This window comes from Hippopotamus amphibius, chromosome 17 (assembly GCF_030028045.1).
Source record: "Hippopotamus amphibius kiboko isolate mHipAmp2 chromosome 17, mHipAmp2.hap2, whole genome shotgun sequence".
NCBI classification, from domain to species: domain Eukaryota; kingdom Metazoa; phylum Chordata; class Mammalia; order Artiodactyla; family Hippopotamidae; genus Hippopotamus; species Hippopotamus amphibius.
The window spans coordinates 28,224,698-28,251,150 of NC_080202.1; positions in this window are offsets into that span (position 1 = coordinate 28,224,698).

Sequence of the window (26,453 nt, forward strand, 5' to 3'; positions counted from 1 at the left end):
GTCTTGTTTTCAAATGTGGAAACTGAGGCCCACAGATGCACTGAGTTGTCCTATACCTCACTGCTGGTGATCACGTCTCTGCTGAAGAAACAGAATTCAATGACAGGCACGGGGATGAAAGGCACCATGTCACAATGAACTTAGTGGCTTTTCTAATGCCAAAAGAACTGATGAAACTCGAAAATAAATTCTAAATACATACCTTAAGAATACCAAGCTCTTGGAAACCTCTGGATACATATTTATTGTAAATAGCCACATGACAAAAATAGCTTCCTTTCTCAATTGCCTTTCCAAAATCAATTATTTTTCAAAAATCACTTCAAAGCAGTCTAAACACTTCTCAGTTTATATATACATTTGCCTAGGAATCATCTCCAAATTCCTATCCCACAGTCCCTCAAGCCCAATATGTACAAACACCCTCTTCACCTCCCTCCCCCCGCCCCCTTCCTTCCCTTAAGTATCTCACAGTCTAGTAGGATATATTTTATGACTTGACCAGATAAAATCTTTACTTCATGCACTTCTAAGGAGTTCAACTTCATCATCTACCATCCATACTCCTGCCAAAATTGCTGATAAGAAAATTGAGAAGCACAGATGAATATTATAAGGGGCATCATTTCCTATGCACTAAGTTTTATTCTTGTATCACCTTTGGTACCTGTGTTCCTGGAATGAGGTAGTCCCTACTGAGTATCTGGTAGTTCCATCATCCACTGGAATATTTGGGACTTCAGGGTGTAAATATCTAGTTCCCATCCCCCACTTCCCCAACCATGGAAGTGTTCTTAAATGCTTTACTTATTTGATTTTTAGCTGTATATCTAAACAATCACTTTGCTTCCAGAATACTCCTCCACCTTCTTAGCTTCAGAGCTTCTGAATGCCCCTAATGCCAATGACCTTTGTCTCCCTTCTATTTTTACCATCTCTTTCCATGGTATAGCAATCAGGCATATTTTGGGGTGCAAGTTAAAAACAAAAAACAAAAAAAAGGAACAAGCCTCTCCCTGATTTTCTGCAGCTTACACAAATAGGGTTTAATTTTCTCTCATAAGAAGCAATGTGGAAGCATGTGGTCTAAGCCCAGGACAGCAACTTGTCAGTGACATCAAGGACCCAATGTCTTTCTGCTTTCAGTCCACCATCCCCAGCATGTTGGCTTATCAACTTATGTTGTCAGCATGTCATCCACTCCTCCAGATATCACACGTGGATTCAGGGCAGGAAGAAACTTAATGCCACCCATTAGGTTTCTATCCCATTAAGTCAAAAAGTATAAACTTTTCCAGAAACCTGAGCAGCTGTATACCTATGCCTCTTTGGTAGCAACTGTGTCATGTATCCCCTCTTAGAAGTAAGAGATGCTGGAAATATTACCTCCCTGAGGAATGTCAGAATTCATTTATCTTATAAAGAACCAACTAAAACCTTATATTTTATACCTCTTCCAGGCAACTGAGCCCTGCCGTCCCTGCCTTCCCCTTAGCAGATGTGTAAGCCAATAAACATTATTGAGCACCTACAATGTGATAAGTTTTAAGGACATAAGGATGTAAAATAAGGTAAAAGTGCATGAATAAGAAGCATCTGTAACCATTCCCTTCCTCACTCCTCTGAAATCTGTGGAGGAAATGGATGAAAAAAGTCAAAAGCTGTTGGATACATTGCCCCAGAAGATTGACAAGAGAGCAAAAAAGCAACTATAGTTCGTAAAGAACTCCATCTTATGCCTCCGTTTTAAAATGAAACCCAATTTTGCCCTAAAAATTTAAAAAGAGCTTTGATAACTTCTCTAGTTCCAAATTGCCCAATAAATAAATTTTTACTTTTATTTTTGTGACATAAACTTTATTTTTAACACCAAACTACCTTCATCCAGTTGCAGTTGAATGGTTGCTATGGTGTTATATAATTTGTGTACAAAAGCTTCTATAATTTAACTTTTCTGTTCATCTTTCTTATTTGAGAGGCAATCATTTTGTTTCCAGGCCTGAAACTTTCTGCAGGGTGTTGAAAAGCCTGTCGACACTAAGCATTGTGTTTATAGTGTTCTATACATAAACATGCCCTGAACAAGAACATCTTGGAGTGCTAGCTACAAAACTTACAAAATACTCTAAATGAAGGGACCAGAAAGATGATTTACTCCAGGGTTGCAAACTCAAATTGATTCAGGGTCAGGCAGGTAAATTAAATGAGTGATGTCATGAGGAAAATACGGACTGTGACAAACTAAAGAGTGATACAAACTAACCAAACAACCAACTAAAATATTGTTTCCATCAAACCAAACATGCTAGTTTGGATCTGTTGGCTGTTGATCTTTGATTTTAAAGTTTAGGAATGTAATGTGAGTTACCTGGAGTTTCACATAGTATAGCTGCTGGGGCCAGAGCCCCAGTCCACATTTCCTGTGGTCCCATTCAGTGCATGCTTTGCCTTACCACCATGCTTCATGTTTATAGGTTGTCCACTTTCCTTAGAAAAGAAGAAGAATTTGAGGAACTGTTATGTGCCTTTTATGTAGGTTTTTTCTTTCATGTAGGTTATTTCTTCTGATCTTTAACACACATTTGAGATTGCTATTAATAACCTCATTTTGCAGGTAAGAAAACTGAGATACAGCAATGTTACATAACTTGTCTAAGGTTGATTTATGAAGTTGTGGGTAACCTGATCAGGTGTGTGTTTTGAACCCAGCTCCATCTGTGTTTGAAGTTGAAGACTGTATTAACTGCTTCCATGACATAGCCCTCACAGCCAGGAAAGGTAAGTAATTTCAGTACTGTGTCAAAGAAGTGACTGTGATGCAATCATTTCAGATACAGAATCAAACATGTATCAAGAATGGCTTTCTGTATAGTGAACCCTCTAAGTGATGATGAAAAGGAGCAAGGATGCACAGTGTTGCTGCTGCTTCTCTTTCACATGCTTAATCCTCATCTTTCCTGACCTATTAGCTGCATTTCACCCAGCTGGTCACACCTTCCTGCAGCCCTCTTGAAATGCTTTCTTCATTTACTTTCTGGACAATCTCTCTTCGTTGTTCTTGGAATGAGGACATCACTCTAAACAGTGAAGTAAGATACGATTCAATCCTCATTCCTCTACTCACTACCAGATGACACCCAGCCACTTGGCTTTAACAAAATGCCATCTATAAAATGATGCCTTTCACATTTACATTTTCAGTCCTGACCCATTTCCTTAAATCTGGCTCGTAGACCTTCATGATCTCTTACCTGAAATCTCTCAGTACAGTGGTGCTTTAGAATACATATTTTAATTTTATAAATTTAAATGCATATGCTCTACATTACAGACATCTCCAGCAAGATTCAGGGCAGCCAAAGCAATCTTTAAAAAAAAATAAAGCTGGAGGCATCACACTCCCTGATTTCAAACTATACTACAAAGAAATAGTAGTAAAAATAAAAAAAAAAATGTATGGCATGGAAATTGACACGTATATCAGTAGAACAGAATAGAAAGCTCAGAAACAAACCCATGTTCATATGGTCAATAAACCTACAGCAAAAGAGGCAAGAATATACAAGGGGGAAAAGGTAGTCTCTTAAATAAATGGTGTTGGAAAAAACTGGGAAGCTACATGCAAAATAATGAAACTGAAACTCTTTTTTAATACCATATATAAAAGTAAACTAAAAATGGATTAAAAGCTTAAATGTAAGACCTTAAATCATAAAACTCCTGGAAACAAACATAAAGCAGTACCCTCTTTGACATCAGTCTTAGCAACAGTTTTTTTAATCTGTCTCCTCAGGTAAAGGTAACAAAAGCAAAAATAAACAAATGGGACTACATCAAACTAAAAACCTTTTGCACAATGAAAGAAATCATCAATAAAATGAAAAAGCAGCCTACTCAATGGGAGAAGATATTTGCAAATGATATATCAAATAAGAGGTTAATATCCAAAAGATATAAAGAGCTCACACAACTCAATATAAAAAAACAAATCTGATTAAAAATAGGCAGAGGACCTGAATAGATTTTTTTTTCAAGGAAGACCAACAGACACGTGAAAAGGTGCTCAACATCACTAGTCATCAGGGAAGCACAAATCAAAACCACAATGAGATAGCACCTCACACCTGTCAGAGAAGCCATTATCAAAATAGACAAATAGCAAGTGTTCGCGAGGATATGGGGAAAAGGGAACTTTGAGCACTATTGGTGCACTATAGTAAATTGGTGCAGCCAATGGAAAACAGCATGGGTGTTCCTCAAAATATTAAAAATAGAACTGCCATATGATCCAGCAATTCCATGCCTGGCTGCTTATCTGAAAAAAACAAAAACACTAATTTGAAAAGATACATGCACCCCTATGTTCATTGCAGCATTATGTACAATAGCCAAGATATGGAAGCAACCTAAGTGTTCATCAACACATGAATGGATAAAGAAGATGTGGTACGTATATACAATGGAATATTACTCAGCCATAAAAAATAATGAAATATTGCCATTTGAAACCACATGAATGGAGTGAGAGGGTATTATGCTAAGTAAAATAAATCAGACAGAGAAAAACAAATACTGTATGATTTCACTAATATGTGAAATCTAAAGAAACAAAACAAATGAACAAACACAACCAAACAGAGACAGACCCATAGATACAGAAAAAAACTGGTGGTGGCCAGGGGGAATGGGGATGAGGAGTTGGGCAAAATAGGTGAAGGGGATTAAGAGGTACAAACTTCCAGTTATAAAATAAATAAGCCATGGGGGTGTAATGTACAGCATAGGAAATATAGTCAATAATAATGTAATAACTTTGTATAGTGACAGATGGCTTCTAGACTTACTGTGGTGATCAGTTTGTATAATGTACATAAATGTTGAACCACTATGATGTACTCCTCAAACTAATAGAATATTGTGTGTCAACTATACTTCAATTAAAAGATTTGGGGCAGCATCCAATATTCAAATGTCTAACACTTCTGTGGTAAAAAATAACTATTCACACCAAATTAAATGAACAATGACTATAAGTAGCCTCATGTCAATTAAATCAATTGCAGTTGAATGGGAAATAAGATTTCCCTTTGCATTTTCTTTCCTCATCCTTCCCCTGCTTTATTTTCCTCCTTATAGCACTTACTAACTCGACATATTATATATACAGTGTTTGTTCATTTGCTTAAGGTCTCACTTCCTCAAACCCAAAGCAAATTCCATGAGAGCCAGGTTTTTCTTGTTAGTTTCCAGCTCTTTCCCCAAAGTATACAACAGTTCCAGCACACAGTTGGTACTCAGTAATTATTTCATGGAGCAATAAAGGAATCCTCAAATTCAGACAGACCAAACACAACACTTCCTTTCTGCCTGGTTTTGCTGAAGTATCACTGAATATGGGACACCCACAGGTTCAAGGTCAGAGTTGGCAATGACCACCCTTTTTTGTCACCTTTGTTGCCTTAAGGCATGTTGAGGCACTGTCGGTCAGACTCCAAGACTCCTTGAACATTTGCGAATCACATCCCTAGGCTCATTTTTAAAATGAGTAACTCGAAGCCCAAAGAGGCTAAAAAACTAGTTCCTGGTTACCAGAGACCAATTACTAGCAGAACTAAGAGCAGAACCCAGGCTCAAGAGATATTTCATCTCATTTCTCTCAAACATCCACAGGTATAAAAAATATTCATGGAGTGTTGAGTGGCTCTGAAATTTTAATAACCTGGTTTATTAGACTATTATAAGAAACCTGCAACCTTTTTGTCAATGAGTAATGAATTTTGTTTTCACAAGAGATATGGAACTTAATTCTTTTAGATTGTAAAATATCCTTTACCTATATTACTAGGGTAGGGCATTTCAATCTGTAAAAGACTCTAAAGTAAATTATATTGATCAGATCAGGATAGTGTGTTGTATTTCAAGTTACTATGTTTGTCTTTGAAGGTCATTTCCAAAGCATTTTCATTATTATTATACACAGGTATATTTTTTATATAATTAAATGTTGAATATTATAAATACCCAAGTACTGTGTACATTAGACCCTGCACACCTCTATATAGATGTGTATTTGTATATATACAAAAATATACAATATATTATATGCTATAAAAATACATAAAAATCACATATAATATCAGGATGCAGAATATCCTTACTCCCTCACCAACTACACGAGCTTTAAAAAGTCACTGCATTTCTCCGAGCTTCACTTTCATCATGGGAGAGAAATAATGATATGAACAATTATTGTCATAATATTTGTCCTTCTTATCTCAATGGCTTGTTGCAAATTAAAAATACAATAACAATCCTCATTTTGTACTATGAGATGTAGCTTAATAAATCTAATGTGGACTATTAAGTGTAAGAATCGCTTCCTAGCTAAAATCATGGACTGTGGGTCCAGACTGTCCAATGAAATCCTAGCTCTGCCACCACTAGTTGTGTGACATGGGCAAGCTGCTTCACCCCTCTGAGGTTTATTTCCCTCACCTATGAAGCAAGGATTATAATCCCAGCTGCCTCTCATGGTTGTTTGAGGTTTGGTTTGAATGTATCAATGTTTGAAAAATGCTTAAAACAATGCCTGACATTGATACCAAGCAGGGACCCTGTGGGGCTCCTGGGCACAAAGCCTTTCTGTGTCCCCTATTTCTTTGATTATAGGAAACAGCCTTCATTCAGCCTCCATGACCTTCCCTGAGTTCCAGTGGGCAGATTCAAGCAATTGGTAATTAATGAAGGGAGGGGATACGTGAGACCTGGGAGAAACAGGCAAGAGCAGCCTTGGGGCAGGTTCTGTTTCCCCAGCAACAATACACACAACAATAGCTTTGAGCTATTTTGCACAAGTTGAAACCCAGTCCAGGTGGGAGAAGTTAATGATGAACGACCGTATGCTGCCCACAAGCATGTAGACCCCAGACCAGTTGGACCTGAAGGTTGAAGATGCTGACTCCTACTTCCCTCACCACCCACCCATCAGAAGAATGCAGGACTGTCACTGCCTTGATCCTATCGCCCACCCTGACCACGAGCCTCAACTATAAGACCTCTCCCTATTCCCCAGAGAGGGGGGTCACAGTTCTTGAGGCGCTAGCCTACTGTGCTCCCCCTTTGCCTGGCAAAGTAATAAAGCTTTTCCTTTCTACTCGTCCAAAGCTGTCTCCGTATTTCTATTCGGCATCAGTGAACAGAGGCCAGGTTTTTCTCAGCAACAACATCGCAGAAATGCTCCGTGTTAACTGCCACAGTAATGGAATTAAGAAATCATTGTTGGGCTTCCCTCGTTGCTCAGTGGTTAAGAATCTGCCTGCCAATTCAGGGGACACGGGTTCAAGAGTTGCTCCTGGAAGATCCCACATGCCACCGAGCAACTTAGCCCATGTGCCGCAACTACTGAGCCTGCACTCTGGAGCCTGCAAGCCACAACTACTGAAGCCTGTGCACCTATAGCCCATGCTCCACAACAAGAGAAGCCACCGCAATGAGAAACCCGTGCACTGCAACGAAGAGTCACCCCCGCTCGCCAAAACTAGAGAAAGCCGTGCACAGCACTGAAGGCCCAATGCAGCCAAAAATAAATAAATAATAAATACATAATAAAATAAATCTTAAAAAAAAAGAAATCATTGTTATGCCTAGCAGATCTGGATAAAGATATACAGCTAGATATACAGCTAGATATACAGATGTGTTCATAGTGTAGAGCTATATAAGTATTGCACTTATGCAGCTGTACATAGATGTAGTAAAGATTCAGGGTTACACAACCAGTAAACTCAGTAGCTCTGTTATTTTTATTGCTTCTTAATAGAGAGTACAGAAGTACATGGGAAATGTGAGAACGTGGTCCCAGCAACCTACTGTAGTCAAGTTCATATTGCAAATCCCTAAGTATCACTAACTTTCCGTATTGTTAGAATTTAGTCCTTGCAAATGCAGCCACTGCTTGGGCAGACTGTAGCAGCTGCTGAACAGGTGTTGAGAAATATGAGATAATAGGGGGAGCCATACTTCCCAGAAGGGAATGGATTCTCTTTTAATTTTATTGAGAAAAAAGAAGACAAGGCTGTACAAAGCAAGTAGTTATTGTGCTTAAAAACAAACGTTGTACATTAGAAACGGAGGTCAGACAAAAGATGTATCCCATCCTGTGAGCTGCAAACTTTTCCAAATTACCATACGCTAATGGGAGACTCCCTTCATTCTCAGCATTGCCCTGGATGGGAAGTTTACAATCTCCCTTGACTTTAATGTAAACCATCAAGACAAGAAGCTCTGCATTTTCTGTAAGTCCCTCCTGCTGTGAGTTAATGCAATGTTTGTCCTGCTTATTTAAGGCACAGAGTGGAGGTCAGAGAGAGCTCCTCATGATCAGAAAGCATTTTTCCTTTCTTTGGAGAACACTTATTTGATGTCTTGTCCAATTCATTTGGACACTTTCTTTGTTTGTTGCATTTTAGGATTTCTGCAGAACGTTAGCCACTCGTTTCACCTCTCAGAGCTTTATTCACAAAGCATATTTGATGACTGATCACATCATTCATTTAATCTGTAACATTTTGGTTTCTATGTGCCCAGCACTGAGCTAGATTCTATCCAGACTACAAAAGAAATATGGCTTTCAAGGTATGTAAAACTTCGATGGAGATTTACAGACATTTAAAAGATTCAAGAGCAAGGGAGTCCAACTCGAGGATGGAAGATGCCTTAGAGGACTGGGGCAGGGAGGGTGGGGGGTACTCGAGTGGGGGGGAGTCAAGGAAGGGAGGGAATAGGGGGATATGTTTATAAAAACAGATGATTGAACTTGGTGTACCCCCCCCCAAAAAAAAAAAAAAAGATTCAAGAGCAAAACAATGTATTAACATAATAGGTAGCTTGACTTGTTGCCAGAATTCAAAAGATATGTTTTGTTCAGTGTTCTATTTTAGCGCCTACCTAGCATGGTACCTGTGTCATACAGGCCCTCAAATAGTTTTTAAATAAATGCATGGGTGAAGGATGGTAATTTAATATATATTAATCGCTACAAAAGTATTATTGAATTTTAAATTACTCTTCTAATCTAAAAATGTAAGATAAAGAAAACAATTGTGGCAGAGATTGGTCAGCCTCCCCTTTTCCCTGGGTACATACCAGGACTGCTTCTCCCAGTATCCTCTGCAATTAGGTGAAGTCACGTGACTGAATTTGTCCAATGACATGTTTGTGTAAATTGCATATATCCACTTCCAGGCAGACCCCCAAAACCTCCTTTGAAATCTCTTGTAAATTATCCCTTCTTCTGCCTGCTGGATGCTGAGAATCTTATAGAGGGCTTTGGGGTTCTAGAAGGTGGAAGCACCACCAGATGGAAGAAACCTAGGTCCTTAAATTGTGTGAGCAGAACAGGAGAGAGGAGGAAAGGTGACATTAGGCTGTGATGTGTGAGAAAAACACTTTCATGTTTTAATCTGTTGAAACTTTAGTCTATACTGACCCATCCAACTGTATAAGCCAAAGATGCAGAGAGCAGCATTATTTATAATAATGAAAAAGCAGAAACAACTTAAGTGTTCAACTATGAAAGAGAGTTTAACTAAAGAGTATAAACCTACTCAAAATGTCAAGCATCCCTGGAAAGTGATGGCTGTGGTTGCCATGTTGCAATTTAGGAAAATGTTAATATTTCAATATAAAAATCAGACTGCAATATATAAAATTTTATATGACTATTTCTTATACATAAGTAAAAATGCTTATAGAATTAAAACATGGGAAATTCATATATCACAATGTCAAACACAGTTGTGTTAGAACATGTGGAATTATGATTGAGTTCTCCATTCTTATATTTTTCACTTTTGGCATTGTGGTACCTTTGCTTTATAACTTAAATATGGAATACAAAAATGTTACTTTAAAAAGTGAAGTTAATTCTCAAATGGTCACTATACAATTCATAAGTGCTTTTCTTGGTCTAAAATGGAGAGATCAACTTTAACCAGAGAGTCAGAGAAAGCTTATCAGGAAGGATAAAATTAGCAGGTTTAGAGAGAAGCAAAGAGTATTCCATTCAAAGGGAGGAGTGTGATGAAGTGGGAATGACAGTTTGGGGATGTGAAGAGATTCTGAGACTGCCTAAAAATCTCAAGATATTGGACAGGGCTCTTTGGGGGCCATTCTGAGAGCACCCTTTTAGTCTCCGTGTTCCAGAGCTCTATCGAGAGTTCCATCCAGAGTTCTGCAAAACCACAATTCTTTCCACTAATAAGTCAGGTGCTTGGGCCTGTTCTCCTGGGCATGGAGGCTGGCTGGCATGGGTTGCATCCATCTGTTACTTGAGTTCCCCTTGTAGGGTCTGGGTAAAGTCAGAGGTCAAGTGTGAGTTCTATTATTGAACTAATCTGGCATGTTGGCCTCAGACCACATAAACTTGCTAAACAGAATCTTTGGATCCAGGCTCAGTTCTCTCACTCATTTTCCTCATGCACTTGCTGTCTAGACTCTGAATTGGAAGCAGGCATGTGACAGACTCAGAGTTCTATCCTCTAAAACCTCACAGCTTAGAGCAAATGGGTAAAGATGGAAGTTAAAGAAAACACCATTTACTTGAGTCTTCATTCTGTGTCATGGATAACACTAGAGGCTTTGCAAGATTCTTGCAATACCTTTTTACAATAAGCACTGTCATCTCTGTCTTACAGGTCAGGCAACTGAGGCTCAGAGAGGCAAAATGATTTTTCTCAGCTCACACAGCAAGAAGGAAGCAGCAGAAATTGGATTGAAATCCAAGTCTGTCTAATTTTATTATCTCGTAATTTCTGATAGAAGCTAAAATATGGCTCATGATATTAAAGAAAAGGGGTAGACATGGATTATTATGGAAGTTCAAAAAAGACTCTAAAGGTGGAACTGGTAGAAGGATATGAAACAAAGGGATAGTATTTTTTGTTGCAGTTTTAAATAGATGGATATTTGGGGCAGAGTCTTAGTTTCAAAGCAAAGCCCTGGGTTTGTGGGTTACTTGGGGAGGGCTTAGGGGCAGCTGCCTGGCATTAGTTGGAAATATGCAAGCCAGGCTTGAGTGATCCCCAAGCCTGCTTTCTCTATTTGCAAAGGTCGGGTGTGCCTTTGAAACTCAGTCTTCTAAAACCCTGTCTCTGCACTCAAGACATGTTTAGCTACCTCTGCACAAGCAAGCATTTTAAGAGGTGCTTCTAATCCATCCAAGCCCCTCATAAATGACAGGAGCCTGCACATTACCATAGTTACCGAATCAGCAATCAGTCTCCACCTATTTCCTCTTCTGTTACAGAACATGGAATGAGAGGATGCGGCACAGCAGGTGAGTTGCTTCACTCTCAACTGTGCCCCCAACTCTTTGTTATATTAGGAACTTAAAGCCACTTATTTATAGAGACAAAAATAAAACCATAAATTAGATAGAACAATAGGACTGATGCATAGAGCACAGCCTCAACAATCAACAAGTAGAATGGCCAGGAGAGCTGAAGACCACATGTGTAGCTATTAACTGTTGTGCTCTTTCAGAAACACAGATCTAAGGGTGCCCCCAAACCCTGCTGCGCCCCTATATGCCTTGATGCCAATCTTCACTATCAGAGTAAGTCTAAACTCCCGAATTTTGTGTAAAACACTCAGTAACTGGTCCACATTCCACCCTTCCAGCTTAGTCACTACTTCAACTGTAAAAGACCTATCTTGAGTGTCTTCTCCTCCAGGAAGTCTTCCTAGCTCTATCAGATCATTTCCTTGTGCTCTCCCATAAACATATTTCATTTTGTTATAGTTATCTCTTTGCTTGTCTGTCTCCCCCACTTATAAACGACTAAAGGACAAAAGGCTACATTTTACTCATATTTTTTTTTATCTTTTATAGTGATTAGCATCCTATATGCTACATAGCAGGAATGCAAGAAAATTTGAGTGAGGTATGACTGCACCTCTCACCACTTACCCATCCCAGCATTTCCAGCTACTCTGCATTATTCCTAGAAGGTGCACTACACACTGAGACCTCTGTGCCTTTCTGGATTCTCTTCACCTGAAATACCTTCAATCTCCCAGTATCCTCCCCACCCCATTATAATTCTGCCTGAAGAAATTGCAGCCATCCTGCACTTCAATTGAAGTGCTGCCCTACATCTGAAGCCCTCTATGACTCTCCAAGGCAGATCTGATTGTCCTTGATCTCAGGTCCTAAATTCTTTGGGGGCTCTCATTGGCTGAATGTGTCTGTAACACCACAGACTGCAAGTGCCTCCAGATCAGGAACCAAGCCTTGCCCACCTCTGTGCCCTGCATCTGCATCTAACAGATGCTCAATACTCAGTGCAGAGCTAAATAATAAAATAACCAGCACTCACATGAAACAACCTGCCAATCACTGGCCTTCTGACTTCCCACAGAATCACAGCTTGAATCCTCTCACCACCTCCCCAGACAATGAAACCCTGTTTTGACAGCTCAGTTTACTTCTCACACCTGAGATGAAAACGGCACGCAGTGGCTTGAGCAGAATGGGAAACGTGATGAGTGATGATTTTTTCTACCCAGGAAAGAGGCAGGGTTGGTTTTAAAGTGGTTGTCATTTGGACCAGAAACCTAAGATCAATCACTACCCTTGCCCTGGCCAGGCTGTGGGTAGAGCTTTCGTTTCCCATCTGCCGGACAGAAGAACCTGCTCCTCTGCTTAGACCTGCCTTTGGGCTAGCGTGATTGAAAGGGGTTGAGGAGTAAAGGAAAAAGGAAAGGTAGGAAAAATTAACAAAAAGGCTGGGAAAAATACATTCCTCGAAAACCTTAGTTTTGTGGAGTAAACCAAAGCAGGAGTTTTAGGTTCATCAGGTGTGTTCTTTAATTACTACTGAGCTACTGTGTGATTTTGGGAAAAATACTTAATCTTCCTAAACTCTGCTTCCTGATTTATGAAATGTTGGATTGGAGATTAAATGAGGTGATGCATGTTTCAAATAAAAAGCGCTGAATAATGTCTAAGAAGATGCTCAATAAGTATGTTTTTGTAATCGTCAAGTTGCCAGGAGGAATGACACTTGTATCATGTTATATTTGTGGCTTAAGTCAGGTACCTGGAAGGAGACTCTGAGACAAGATTTGTGTACAAGTAAGTGATAAAGGAAGTGCTCCTGGTGGGAAGCAGTAAGGGACTGGGGAGGCAGGGCAGGGAGGGGGAAGAGGCCCAGCTAACATAGGATGTGAGGCAAAGTCTCAGCCTCAGCCTTCAAGGGGACCCTGGAGCAAAATCACAGCTCAGAGGCAGTTCTAACTCTGGACAAGGGGGCGGGCCTATAGACTTTCTCCCCCGCAGTCATTGGCTAAGGTAGCCCCAGAGGGACACACACTCCCAGGCGCTCGGGTTCTTGAAGCCTGAGCAAAGCAGCTCCTAGAGCCTTCTTCCAAAGAAGCAGAAGCAAAGCACACACAAGGCAGCAGGGGGGCACCTGGAAACAGGAAGAGGGACCTGAGGCTAGGTGGATAGTTGCCGTCTGTGTGCACTGCGCTTTGAATGAGGCACTTTTTAAGCATTTTCTTATCCATCACCTGGTAAAAGATTCCCGGGGACCAGCCTGAGATGGAGAGGCTTTGAGATGGGCCCATGAGGAGAATTCTGCTATCTGTTCCTGCCCTTGATCTCAGAGCTGCTTGAACTTCTTCTGCCACAGTTATGATTCGGGGACTCTGCCCTTTGCTAACTCCAGGGAGGTCAGTGGAGAAAAAGCAGCACAGGGCCATAGCTGAACGTCCCCATTTTCCTTTTCTCACACTCTCACTCCCCGCCCACCCCCCCTAGAATGGCTATTGGGAGGAGGAACAAAAGCTCACAACTCCCAGGAACCTGCAAGTCTCTACCGTTGTTCTTCATTTATTCCTCATAGGAGTCTACTGTAGAGGAAAGTTGAATGATCTCAGTTAGGGCTTGGAAAATCAAACCCAACTGAGGAGATATTTCTGTATCAATCTAATAGTCCCAGCACACTTTTTACCTCCTCAGAGGACTGTCATATCTATTATTTTATTTTATTTATAGGTAATTCTGGAAGTCTGGTCTTTTTTTTTTTTTTTTTTTTGCTGCATTGGGTCTTTGTTGCTGTGCACAGGCCTTCTCTAGTGACGAGTAGGGACTACTGTTTGTTGTGGTACGCAGGCTTCTCAGTGCGGTGGCTTCTCTTGTTGCGGAGCGTGGGCCCTAGGCACTCAGGCTTCAGTAGTTGTGGCGTGTGGGCTCAGTAGTTGTGGTGCACAGGCTTAGTTGCTCCGTGGCATGTGGGATCTTTCTGGACCAGGGCTTGAACTCATGTCCCCTGTATTGGCAGATGAATTCTTAACCACTACACCACCAGGGAAGTCCTGGAAGTCTGGTCTTGAGGAAGGGAGGAACAGCAACAGTGTCAGGAGAGAGAGCAAGGAGGAAAAATGAGCCCAAGAAGACAGACAATGGACCCAAGTTCAAGTGTCTCAATCAGGGCTGTGTATCAGCGCCCACTGAGGAGCTTCCAAAGTCTCCTTGTGCAGCTGCAGCCAGCTATGTGAGCACTGAGGACCCCTGGGGTGAAACCTAGGCATCAGTAATCGTTAAATCTCCCAATGATTCCAGTGTGCCAACGAGCTTGGAAATCTCTGTGCTAACAGGAGCTAACCAGGTAAGCATCCATGACTGCTGTTAGAACCAGGTAAATATACCTGCAATGGAATAGAGATCTTAAGATAGTTGCTCTCCAAATATTTATTGGGCATCTTCTTAGAACAGGCACTGTGTTAAGTGATCATAGAACATGAAGGGGAGGCTTTTGGGGTCTCCCTGATGTCTGCCCTCACAGTCTTGGGGAGGTGGGGACTGGTTTGTAGTAAAATAATTACAAATGATTGCAGTCCCCTCTGTTATGAGCTGCAGGAGATGTATATCTCCAAAGGGGACAGCAGTTATTTGCAGATAGATAGAGACAGAGAGAGTGATGGAGATGGAGATGGAGATAGAGATAGAGATAGTGATGGAGCTGGAGATGGGGATGGAGATAGAGATAGTGATGGAGATGGAGACGGAGACAGAAATAGATAACAATGCAACTGTTATGGAGGGAGTGAGCTGTACTGCAAGAATCTGGGATCTGGGAAGGGAAGAAGTGTAGGAAGTGTGCTTAGGAAGGCATTACAGTGGAGGAGATACAGTACTAGAGCTGGGCTTAAAGGATGAGTCAGGATTTGAAAAGTGAGCAGTAAGGAAACAGCATGTGTATGGCATGGAGAAAGAATAAAGGACATTGTGTTCCAAGATGTGTAAATGACTTGGTATGGGAATTCCAAGATGTGGAACATATTAGGAAATGAGGTTGAGAAGGTTGGAGGGTGTGACATAGAGTGTTTGTGCATTTGGACCCTTCAGCCCTGGGGAGGGCTCATCTCTGAGACCACTGTGAGCCTAGGAAACATCAGCATCTCCCACTCCCCCAGACCTTTGCTCTGGGAAGATGGATAAGGATTGGATGGGTTTGTTTATTAGTGGCAGCACAGCTTTGCTTCCTATGCGAGCGCGCGCGTGCGCACGCGCACACACACACACACACACACACACACACACACACACGTCCCACTTACTAAAATTGGTTCAAAGGTAGTATGTAATGCTGGACCCCAGCTTGCTTCAAATTCCCAAGGATATGTGGACTCAATGGTCATTTCTACGTCCAATTTCCTCTTTTGGCTGAAACTAAAATCTCATTTCATCTATCCTACTCCACCACCAGGGTTGTATTTTTTCTTTGGATTAGTACCAATGTAGATGAGGATTTTGATTTCCACCAAAATCTTTCATATCAGACATTTGTATGTTTAGCAGACATTTTGAAATTTGAGATGATGAAGGCATTTAATTACAGAAAAACAAATAGGTTAAAAGGAGACTTTTGCTTTTAAAGTCCTTGTGCTGTGCCTCCACAGAGAATTTCTTGCTGGTCACATTTCTCTAAAGATTGAAGCTTCCTGCTCTGTGGCTCAGTACCGTCATCACACACCCACCCCCAACCCCAACACACACTTTTATACTCCTCTCATCTTAATTTCCTAACTTAATTATGCAGAACAGTTCAGCTGTTTCTGAACTCTTTATGCTCTACAGCATTCTAGGATTATTTTTAAATATATGACCTCATTAATGTGCCTGCTGGAACAAAGTTTCATCCACCCTTGGGCTCATCCTTTAGCAGCAAGGAAAAAAATGGAAGAAGCTTTGAAATGTCCATCTCTCCTCTCTCCTCCTCCCACCAGGCTCTGTAACTGGAAGGGAAGAGTACAGTGACTTACTTCCTCACTGATAAAAGTTATGCTACCCCATTCATGAGAATACAGTAGTAGCTATAGATTTTGTTTTAAAGAACTTTTCTTTCAATTCCATTCAATAGCACAGAGAGGTTCAGAGATTCACACCCAAGTCATTATGACAAAGAGAAGGGAACATGCATTGAGCACCTACTATATGCTAGGTATTCCACCTAGAGTCATTTAATTTGTTCTAACCCACAAGTTATGCACTTTTAAAAATAATTATTAAATGAATGAAGAAACAAAGATGTTCAAATGACTTGCTAAGGGTTATCCAATTACTATGCTATAGCCACAGGTTTTAATAGTTCAGTTTTCTTTTTTTTTTCTTTTGATTTTTTTAAATTATTTTGTTTTTTACAATAAACTGCATGTATTTAGAGTGTACACTTTGGTATCCCAATCTCCCAGTTCATCCCCCACCCCCAAACCCTCCCTGCTTTCCCCACTTGGTGTCCATTTGTTTGTTCTCTACATCTGTGTCTCTATTTCTGCCTTGCAAACAGGTTGATTTGTACCATTTTTCTATAGTCCACATATATGTGTTAATAAACAATATTTGTTTTTCTCTTTCTGACTCACTTCACTCTGTATGACAGTTTCTGGGTCTATCCATGTCTCTAAAATTGTCCCAGTTTCATTGCTTTTCACAGCTGAGTGATATTCCATTGTATGTATGTACCACATCTTCTTTATCCATTCATCTGTTGCTTATCCATTCATCAACATTTAGGTTGCTTCCATGTCCTGGCTATTGTAAACAGTGCGGCAATGAACATTGGAGTGCATGTGTCTTTTTGAATTATGGTGTTCTCTAGGTATATGCCCAGTAGTGGAATTGCTGGGTCATATGGTGACTCTATTTTTACTTTTGCAAGGAACCTCCATACTGTTCTCCACAGTGGCTGTATCAATTTACATTCCCACCAACAGTGCAAGAGCATTCCCTTTTCTCCACACCCTCTCTAGCATTTACTGTTTGTAGATTTTCTGATGATGCCCATTCTAACTGGTGTGAGATGATACCTCATTGTAGTTTTGATTTGCATTTCTCTAATAATTAGTGATGTTGAGCAGCTTTTCATGTGCCTCTTGGCCATCCGTATGTCTTCTTTGGAGAAATGCCTATTTAGGTCTTCTGCCCATTTTTTGATCGGGTTGTTTGTTTGTTTGATATTGAGCTAGATGAACTGTTTATATATTTTGGAGATGAATCCTTTGTCTGTTGATTCATTTGCAAATATTTTCTCCCACTCTGAGGGTTGTCTTTTTGGCTTCCTTATAGTTTCCTTTGCTGTGCAGAAGCATTGAAGTTTCATTAGGTCTCACTTATTTATTTTTGTTTTTATTTCCATCACTCTAGTGGGTGGATCAAAAAAGATCTTGCTGTGATTTACATCGAAGAGTGTTCTTCCTATGTTTTCCTCTAGGAGTTTTATAGTGTCTGGCCTTACATTTAGGTCTTTTATCCATTTTGAGTTTATTTTTGTGTATGGTGTTAGGAAGTATTCTACTTTCATTCTTTTACATGTAGCTGTCCAATTTTCCCAGCACCACTTATTGAAGAGGCTGCCTTTTCTCCACTGTATATCCTTGCCTCCTTTGTCATAGGTTAGTTGACCACAGTTTATCTCTGGGCTCTCTCTCCTGTTCCATTGATCTATATTTCTGTTTTTGTGCCAGTACCATACTGTCTTGATCACTGTAGCCTTGTAGTATAGCCTGATGTTGGGAAGCCTGATTCCACCAACTCCGTCTTTCCTTCTCAAGATTGCTTTGGCTTTTCGGGGTCTTTTGCATTTCCATACAAATCGTAAAATTTGTTGTTCTAGTTCTGTGAAAAATGCCATTGATAATTTGATTGGAATTGCATTGAATCTGTAAATTGCTTTGGGTAGTGTAGTCATTTTCAAAATGTTGATTCTTCCAATCCAGGAACATGGTATGTCCCGCCATCTGTTTGTGTCATCTTTGATTTCTTTCATTAATGTCTTATAGTTTTCTGAGTACAGGTCTTTTACCTCCATGGTTAGGTTTATTCCTAGGTATTTTACTCTTTTTGTTGCAATGGTGAATGGGATTGTTTCCTTAATTTCTCTTTCTGATCTTTCATTGTTGGTGTATAGAAATGCAAGTGATTTCTGTGTGTTAATTTTGTATCCTGAAACTTTACTAAATTCATTGACTAGCTCACGTAGTTTCTGGTGGCATCTTTAGGATTTTCTATGTATAGTATCATGTCATCTGTGAACAGTGACAGTTTTACTTCTCCTTTTCCAACTTGGATTCCTTTTATTTCTTTTTCTTCTCTGACTGCTGTGGCAAGGACTTCCAAAACTATGTTGAATAGGAGGGGTGAGAGTGGACATCCTTGTCTTGCTCCTGATTTTAGCGGGAATGCTTCTAGTTTTTCACCATTGAGAATGATGTTTGCTGTGGGTTTGTCATACATGGCCTTTATTATGTTGAGGTAGGTTCCCTCTATGCCCACCTTCTGGAGAGTTTTTATCATAAATGGGTGTTGAATGTTGTCAAAAACTTTTTCTGCATCTATTGAGATGATCATGTGGTTTTTCTCCTTCAATTTATTAATATGGTGTATCACATTGATTGATTTGTGAGTATTAAAGAATCCTTGCATTCCAGGGATAAACACCATTTGATCATGGTGTATGATCCTTTAAATGTGTTGTTGGATTCTGTTGGCTAGTATTTTGTTGAGGATTTTTGCATCTAAATTTATCAGTGATATTGGTCTATAATTATCTTTTTTTGTAGTATCTTTGTCTAGTTTTGGTATCAGGGTGCTGGTGGCTTCATAAAATGGGTTTGGGAGTGTTCCTTCCTCTGCAATGTTTTGGAAGAGTTTGAGAAGGATGGGTGTTAGCTCTTCTCTAAATGTTTGATAAAATTCACCTGTGAATCCATCTGGTCCCTTGACTTTTGTTTGTTGGGAGATTTTTAATCACAGTTTCAATTTCATTGCTTGTGATTGGTCTCTTCATATTTTCTATTTCTTCCTGATTCAGTCTTGGAAGGTTATACTTTTTTAAGAATCTGTCCATTTCATCCAGTTTGTCCATTTTTTTTGCATATCATTGCTTGTAATAGTCTCTTATGGTGCTTTTTATTTCTGTGGTGTCTGTTGTTACTTCTCCTGTTTTATTTCTAATTTTATTGATTTGAGTCCTCTCCCTCTTTTTCTTGATGAATCTTTCTGGAGGCTATCAATTTGATTTATCTTCTCAAAGAACCAGCTTTTAGTTTTATTGATGTTTGCTGTTGTTTTCTTTGTCTCTATTTCATTTATTTCTGCTCTAATCTTTATGATTTCTCTCCATCTACTAACTTTGGGTTTTGTTTGCTCTTCTTTCTCGAGTTTCTTTAGGTGTAAGATTAGATTGTTTATTTGGGATGTTTATTGTTTCTTGAGGTAGGATTGTATCGCTATAAACTTCCCTCTTAGAACTGCCTTTGCTGCATCCCATCGGTTTTGGATCATTGTGTTTTCATTGCCATTTGTCTCTAGGTATTTTTGGATTTCCTCTTTGATTTCTTCAGTGATCTTTTGGTTATTTAGTAGCGTATTGTTTAGCCTGTATGTGTTTGCGTTTTTTACAGTTTTTTTCCTGTAATTGATTTCTAATGTCATAACGTTGTGGTCAGAAAAGGTGCGTGATATGATTTCAATTTTCTTGAATTTACCAAGGCTTGACTTATGACCCAAAATGTGATCTATCCTGGAGAATGTCCCATGTGCACTTGAGAAGAACGTGTAATCTGCTGTTTTTGGATGTAATGTCCTATAGATATCTATTAAATTCAGCTGATTTATTGTGTCATTTAAAGCTTGTGTTTCCTTATTAATTTTCTGTGTGGATGATCTGTCCATTGGTGTAAGTGGGGTGTTAAAGTCCCCCACTATTATTGTGTTACTGTCCATTTGTTCTTTCATAGTTGTTAGCATTTGCCTTATGTATTGAGGTTCTCCTATATTGGGTGCATATATATTTGTAATTGTTATCTCTTCTTCTTGGATGGATCCCTCAATCTTTACATAGTGTCCTTTCTTGTCTCTTGTAACATTTTTTATTTTAAAGTCTATTTTATCTGATATGAGTATTGCTACTCCAGCTTTCTTTTGATTTCCATTTGCATGGAATATCCTTTTCCATCCCCTCACCTTCGGTCTGTATGTGTCCCTAGGTCTGAAGTGGGTCTCTTGTAGACAGCATATATATGGGTCTTGTTTTTGTATCCATTCAGCCAGTCCATGTCTTTTGGTTGGCTAATTTAGTCCATTTACATTCAAGGTGATTATCGATATGTATGTTCCTATTACCATTTTCTTAATTGTTTTGTTTCTGTTTCTGTAGGTCCTTTTCTTCTCCGATGTTTCCCACTTAGAGAAGTTCCTTTAGCATTTGTTGTAGGGCTGGTTTGGTGGTGCTGAATTCTCTTAGCTGTTGCTTGTCTGTAAAGCTTTTGATTTCTCCATTGAATCTGAATGAGATCCTTTCTGGGTAGAGTATTCTTGGTTGTAGTTTCTTCCCTGTCATCACTTTAAATATATTGTTCCACTCCCAACTGGCTTGCAGAGTTTCTGCTGAGAAATCAGCTGTTAACCTGATGGGAGTTCCCTTGTATGTTATTTGTTGTTTTTCCCTTGTTGCTTTTAATAACTTTTCTCTGTCTTTAATTTTTGTCAGTTTGACTACTATACATCTTGGCGTGTTTCTCCTTGTGTTTATCCTGCCTGGGACTCTCTGCACTTCCTGGACTTGGGTAGCCATTTCCTTTCCCATGTTAGGAAAGTTTTCAACTATAATCTCTTCCAGGATTCTCTCAGGTCCTTTCTCTCTCTCTCTTCTCCTTCTGGGACCCCTGTAATGTGAATGTTGGTGTATTTAACATTGTCCCAGAGGTCTCTTAGGCTGTCTTCAGTTCTTTTCATTCTTTTTTCTTTATTCTTTTCTGCATCAGTGATGATCACCATTCTGTCTTTCAGCTTACTTATTCACCCTTCTGCCTCAGTTAATCTGCTATTGTTTCCTTCCTGTGTATTTTTCATTTCAGTTATTGTGTTGCATAGCTCTGTTTGTTTGTTCTTTAATTCTTCTAGGTCTTTGGTAAACTTTTCTTGCAGCTTTTTGATCTTTGCATCCAATCTTTTTTTCAAAGTCCTGGATCATCTTCACCATCATTATTCTGAATTCTTTTTCTGGGAGAGTGCTTATCTCCTCTTCATTTAGTTGTTTTTCTGGTGTTTTATCTTGTCCCTTCATCTGGTACAAAGACTTTTGCCTTTTCATTTTCTCTGTCTTTCTGTGGCTGTGACTTTCAGTTCCACAAGATGAAATAGTGCTGATACTGCTTGATTCTGCTGTCTGCCCTCTTCTGGAGGAAGCTGTCTAGGAGGTTTGTGGGTGCTTCCTGATGGGAGGGATTGATGGTGGGTTGGGCTCGGTGGGCGTAGCTCAGTAAAACTTTAATCTGATTTGGTGGGTGGAGTTCAGTGACACTTTAATCTGCTTGTCTGCCAATGGGTGGGGCTGTATTCCCACCCTGGAGGTCATTTGGCCTGAGGCAACCCAGAACTGGAGCTTACAGGTGCTTTCGTGGGGCTAATGGTGGTCTCTGGAAGGGCTCATGCTAATGAGCACTTCTCAGAACCCCTGCTGCCAGTGCCCCTGTCTCCTCATTGAGCCCTAGCTGCCCCCCACCTCTGCAGGCAACCCTCCAACACCAGCAGGTAGGTCTTGTTCAGTCTCCTATGGGGTCACTGCTCCTTACCCCTGGGTCCTGGTGAGCACACTATTTTTTGTGTGTCCTCCAAGAGTGGAGTCTCCATTTCCTCCAGTCCTGTGGAGGTCCTGCAATCAAATCCCACTGGCTTTCAAAGTCTGATTCTCTGGGGATTCCTCCTCCCATTGCTGGACCCTCAGGTTATGAAGCCTGACATGGGGCTCAGAGCCCTCAGGACTTCTGCGGTATAACTGTTTTCCAGCTTGTGAGTCACCCACCCAGCATTTATGGGATTTGATTTTAATGCGATTGCACCCCTCCTACCATCTCATTGTGGCTTCTCCTTTGTCTCTGGGTGTGGGGTGGTTTTTTTTTGGTGAGTTCCAGTGTCTTTCTGTGGATGGTTGTCCAGCAGTTAGTTGTAATTCCGGTGCTCTTGCAAGAGGGAGTGAGCACACGTCCTCCTACTCCACCATCTTGATTCTTCCTCTCAGTTCAGTTTTCTTTTAATTCTTCATATGGAAGTTGAATGTCCTTTTTCTGTCCCAAGATCCCATTCAGGATACATTACATTCAGATGTCATGACTTCTTGGACTACTCTAGACAATGACAGTTTCCAAGATTTTATGTGTTTTTTTTTTAATGATCTTGAGAATTTTGAGGAATACTGATCAGGCATTTTGTAGAATATCATTCAATTTGGGTTTGTCTGATGTTTTTCTCATGATTATATAGGGCTTATGGATTTGGGAGAGGAAGACCATAGAAGTAAACCTCCCTTCTCATTGTGTCACATCAAAGGTATGAAACTTATCAAGACATCTCATCACTGTTGGTAGTAGTCTTGACCACCATTTTCTCCACTGTAAAGTTACGCCCTCCCCTTTCCATACTGTACACTTTGGGAGTCCAAAGTAGTGCACTGAGATGAGACCTGTAAGAAATATAAAGAAATAACACATGGACCTTCAAATTAACTCAAGTCTATATGGAGAGAAATCACACAAGCACACGTGCACAACACACCACTGTCCGCTTGTATGACAAGAATGATTATTTAATGGGTAAGTGGTGTGAAACACTAAATCTTTAAATCACACACCCATCATCACACCCAGCTTCTAGCACTGGTGGACATGAACTTGTTCTGGTTGTAGAGAAAATTAAATTCATTCTACCACTCCTTTGGGGGGATATTTTGGTAGCATAGAAGGATATACCTTTGGCAACAGAATCTCCCTTAAGAAATGAACCCCTTGATGACCTTAAAGTTTGATCTAACAAACATTTTTGAGTGCCTGCCCTGTGTAAGATACCATTCCAAATGCTGGAGTAACAGTGGTAGGAGGGGTCACAAAGATTCCTAATACCTGTCTGAAACATCTCATTTCCTAAGGGAATAAAGATGTGTACCCAAACTGCTATAACAAAAGGAGCAGAAAACTTGAGCCAGCAAGTCCTCTGGGGGCCAGAGGAATAAGAGATATAATTCCAACTACAAAAGGAGAAATTAAGAAAGATTTCTGAGAGGAAGATGGAATTTTAGCTGAGTCTTGAAAACTGGGTATGATTTCATTTAAAAAGGGGGTTCAACCTAAGGAAGCGTCAGGAGCAAACACATAAAAATCAGGGAGATGTTTCAGGAATAGAAAATAACATGGAAAGGGTGTGGCCCAGAATTCACCTGTGTAGGAGGATGCAGGCACTTGTAAGGATTAGGCGTGTAGTGTCTGTGAAGACCAGATGGTGGAAGGCTTTGGATGCCTTGCCAGTAAGTCTAGGCTTTATTCTGTAGGTCACAAGAAGCATTTCTAAGTGCGGGCTGCTTTAGGAGGAGTTGTCTGGAGTGTGTTCTATGGACAGTTGCTGGGGTGGGGTGGAAGGGACAAGTAGCAAGAACATTTAGGAAACTAACCATCCATTGGTGTGGTTAAGAGTTGGTAGATACTAGAGGTAATACAGAAAGTAAGAATAAATCACTTACGGGAGTTCTTCCCTCAATCAGTACATGGTGTGATGAATTTTGGGTTATTTCAAGTTTTTTGTAATAAAAGTCAATATAATTTCTTATCTCATTTGTTTTTTCTCCTTCACAACAACCTCTTGAGGTAGATCTTATCCACCTGCACTTTCTTGATTGAGAGAAAAATGAGGCTCAGAAAAGCTGAAATCTTATGCAAGGCCACATGGTGAGCTAGTAACAGAGCCTGCGTTTGAACTGTCATTCAGAGTGACTCAAGAGTCTGACCTCTCCGGACATTCTGCATCAGAGTTAAGTTTATAGACTGGTCTCATTTGTCCATGTGTGAACCATTTATTTACAGATCACCCAGAAAAAATGTGTAATATCAAGCTGACTTCACCCTGCCACCCAGCACGTTCCTGGAGTACCTCCCAGCTGGTGTCTACTCAGGGAACAAAAGCTCACTTCAATATTAGCCCAAGTCAAACCTAATTAGAAAGGCAATTCCACTCCCTGCCTTCCCAGCCCCAAATTGGTGGTCCATGCCAAGCAGTAACTTTCCTGTGTTTTCTGCCACATGGGTTTTTCAGTTCCAGTTCTGATTACTCTGGGTAATGCTCTATCCAAAACCTGAACCATTTTTCCATTTTGTTTCAAGGTGAAAATCCTCCATGGATTATCAAATAATAGTTATATCTGTGACCTTGCACTGGAGATACTGCATCAATTTATGCATTGATTTGAAAGACTTTTAGTGAATATAAAACCTGTGCCAAGCTACAGGGGATAAAATTGATGAAGGCATGGTCCCTACACTCAAGGAGATACAATCGAGAAAGTGGCTAGAAAGTGGTGTGTGTTTTGTATTTAAATAACTGAAAAATTTAGTTATCCCTGATACCAACTCAGGCAGACCTCTGATATCCACTTTATTTTGTTTGTCTTGCCAAAGTGCCAGGTGTAGACCAGGGTTTCATAATCTTGGCACTACTGATGTTTTTGGGTGGATAATTCTTTGTTGTGGAGGGCTGCCCTATGCACTGTAGGTTTAGTAGCATCCCTGGTCTCTACCCATTGGATGCTGGTAGCAGCACACACACACACAGACACAAAATTCTGATGACTGAAAATGTCTCAAGACACCGTGAAATGTCTCTTGGAGGCGCCCATTGAGAACCATGGTTTAGACTGTGCAATTCCTGTCCTCAGCCACTACTATTCCTATCATCTTGGCTAACGTTTATAAAAACCTAAATACACTTGCTTAGTGAGACACTGTGCTAAGTGTTTTTTATGCAACTGTTTTTATGCAAGTGTTTTATCTCAATTCTTGATAATAGTGTGAGATAAATATTACTGTGATCATCTTTTTATGATTGAAGAAATTGGGATTTTGTGAGGTTAAGAAAGTTATTCTAAGTCACAAAGCTAGTGCAAGGTAGAACCAGGATTTACAGCCAGGATGAGATGCTCTAAAACCATCATGTTAGATTTTCCTCCTTATATTCAATTGGTCATCAAATATAGGGAAAGAGGGCAGCTGTGTACTGAAAACTGGTTAGGGCCCCACGCCAAGGCCAAATTTAATCCTCATTAAAAACCACAATTTTATTCCCATTTCACTGGCTAAGAAACTGTGATCCAATTTGTAGAGACATGGATGGACCTAGAGACTGTCATACAGAGTGAAGTAAGTCAGAAAGAGAAAAACAAATATCATATATTAATGCATATATGCGAAATCTAGAAAAATGGTACAGATCAACTGGTTTGCAAAGCAGAAATAGAGACACAAATGTAGAGAACAAACATATGGACACCAAGTGGGGAAAGCAGGGTGGGGTGGGGGGGCATTGGGGTGGGGTGAATTGGGAGATTGGAATTGCCATATATACATTACTAATGAGAAAAATATATCAAATTGTACACTTTAAATATATGCAGTTTATTGTATGTCAATTATATCTCAATAAAAGTTCTAAATAAAAAAACAGAAAGAAACTGAGGTTCAGACAAATTAAATGACTTTCCCCCAAGGTTCCAATGCTCATAAGTGGTGGAGTTTGAATTCAAACCTAAATCTGTCTGGCTCCAGAGAAAACTCATTTCCCTTCTCATGTCTCTCCATCCACCGCCCACACAAGGTACAACCTACAGTTTTATCCCAAGTAAACCTGAAAAATGGGTTCTTTGGGCCAAGTATCCACAGCCTTGCCTTGGGGATCCTCCATTTCATCCCTCCTCCCAGACCCTGCCCCACCTTTCCACAGCTCTTCCAACCCATTGAAGGGGGTCAGTTCTCTGTTTCAACAGCCTCCTGGGCACTGCATACCCTCTTCCAACTCAAATAAGTATGTGGGTGTTTGGTGAGTGTTTTTTCTCACTGGGAGGCCCCGC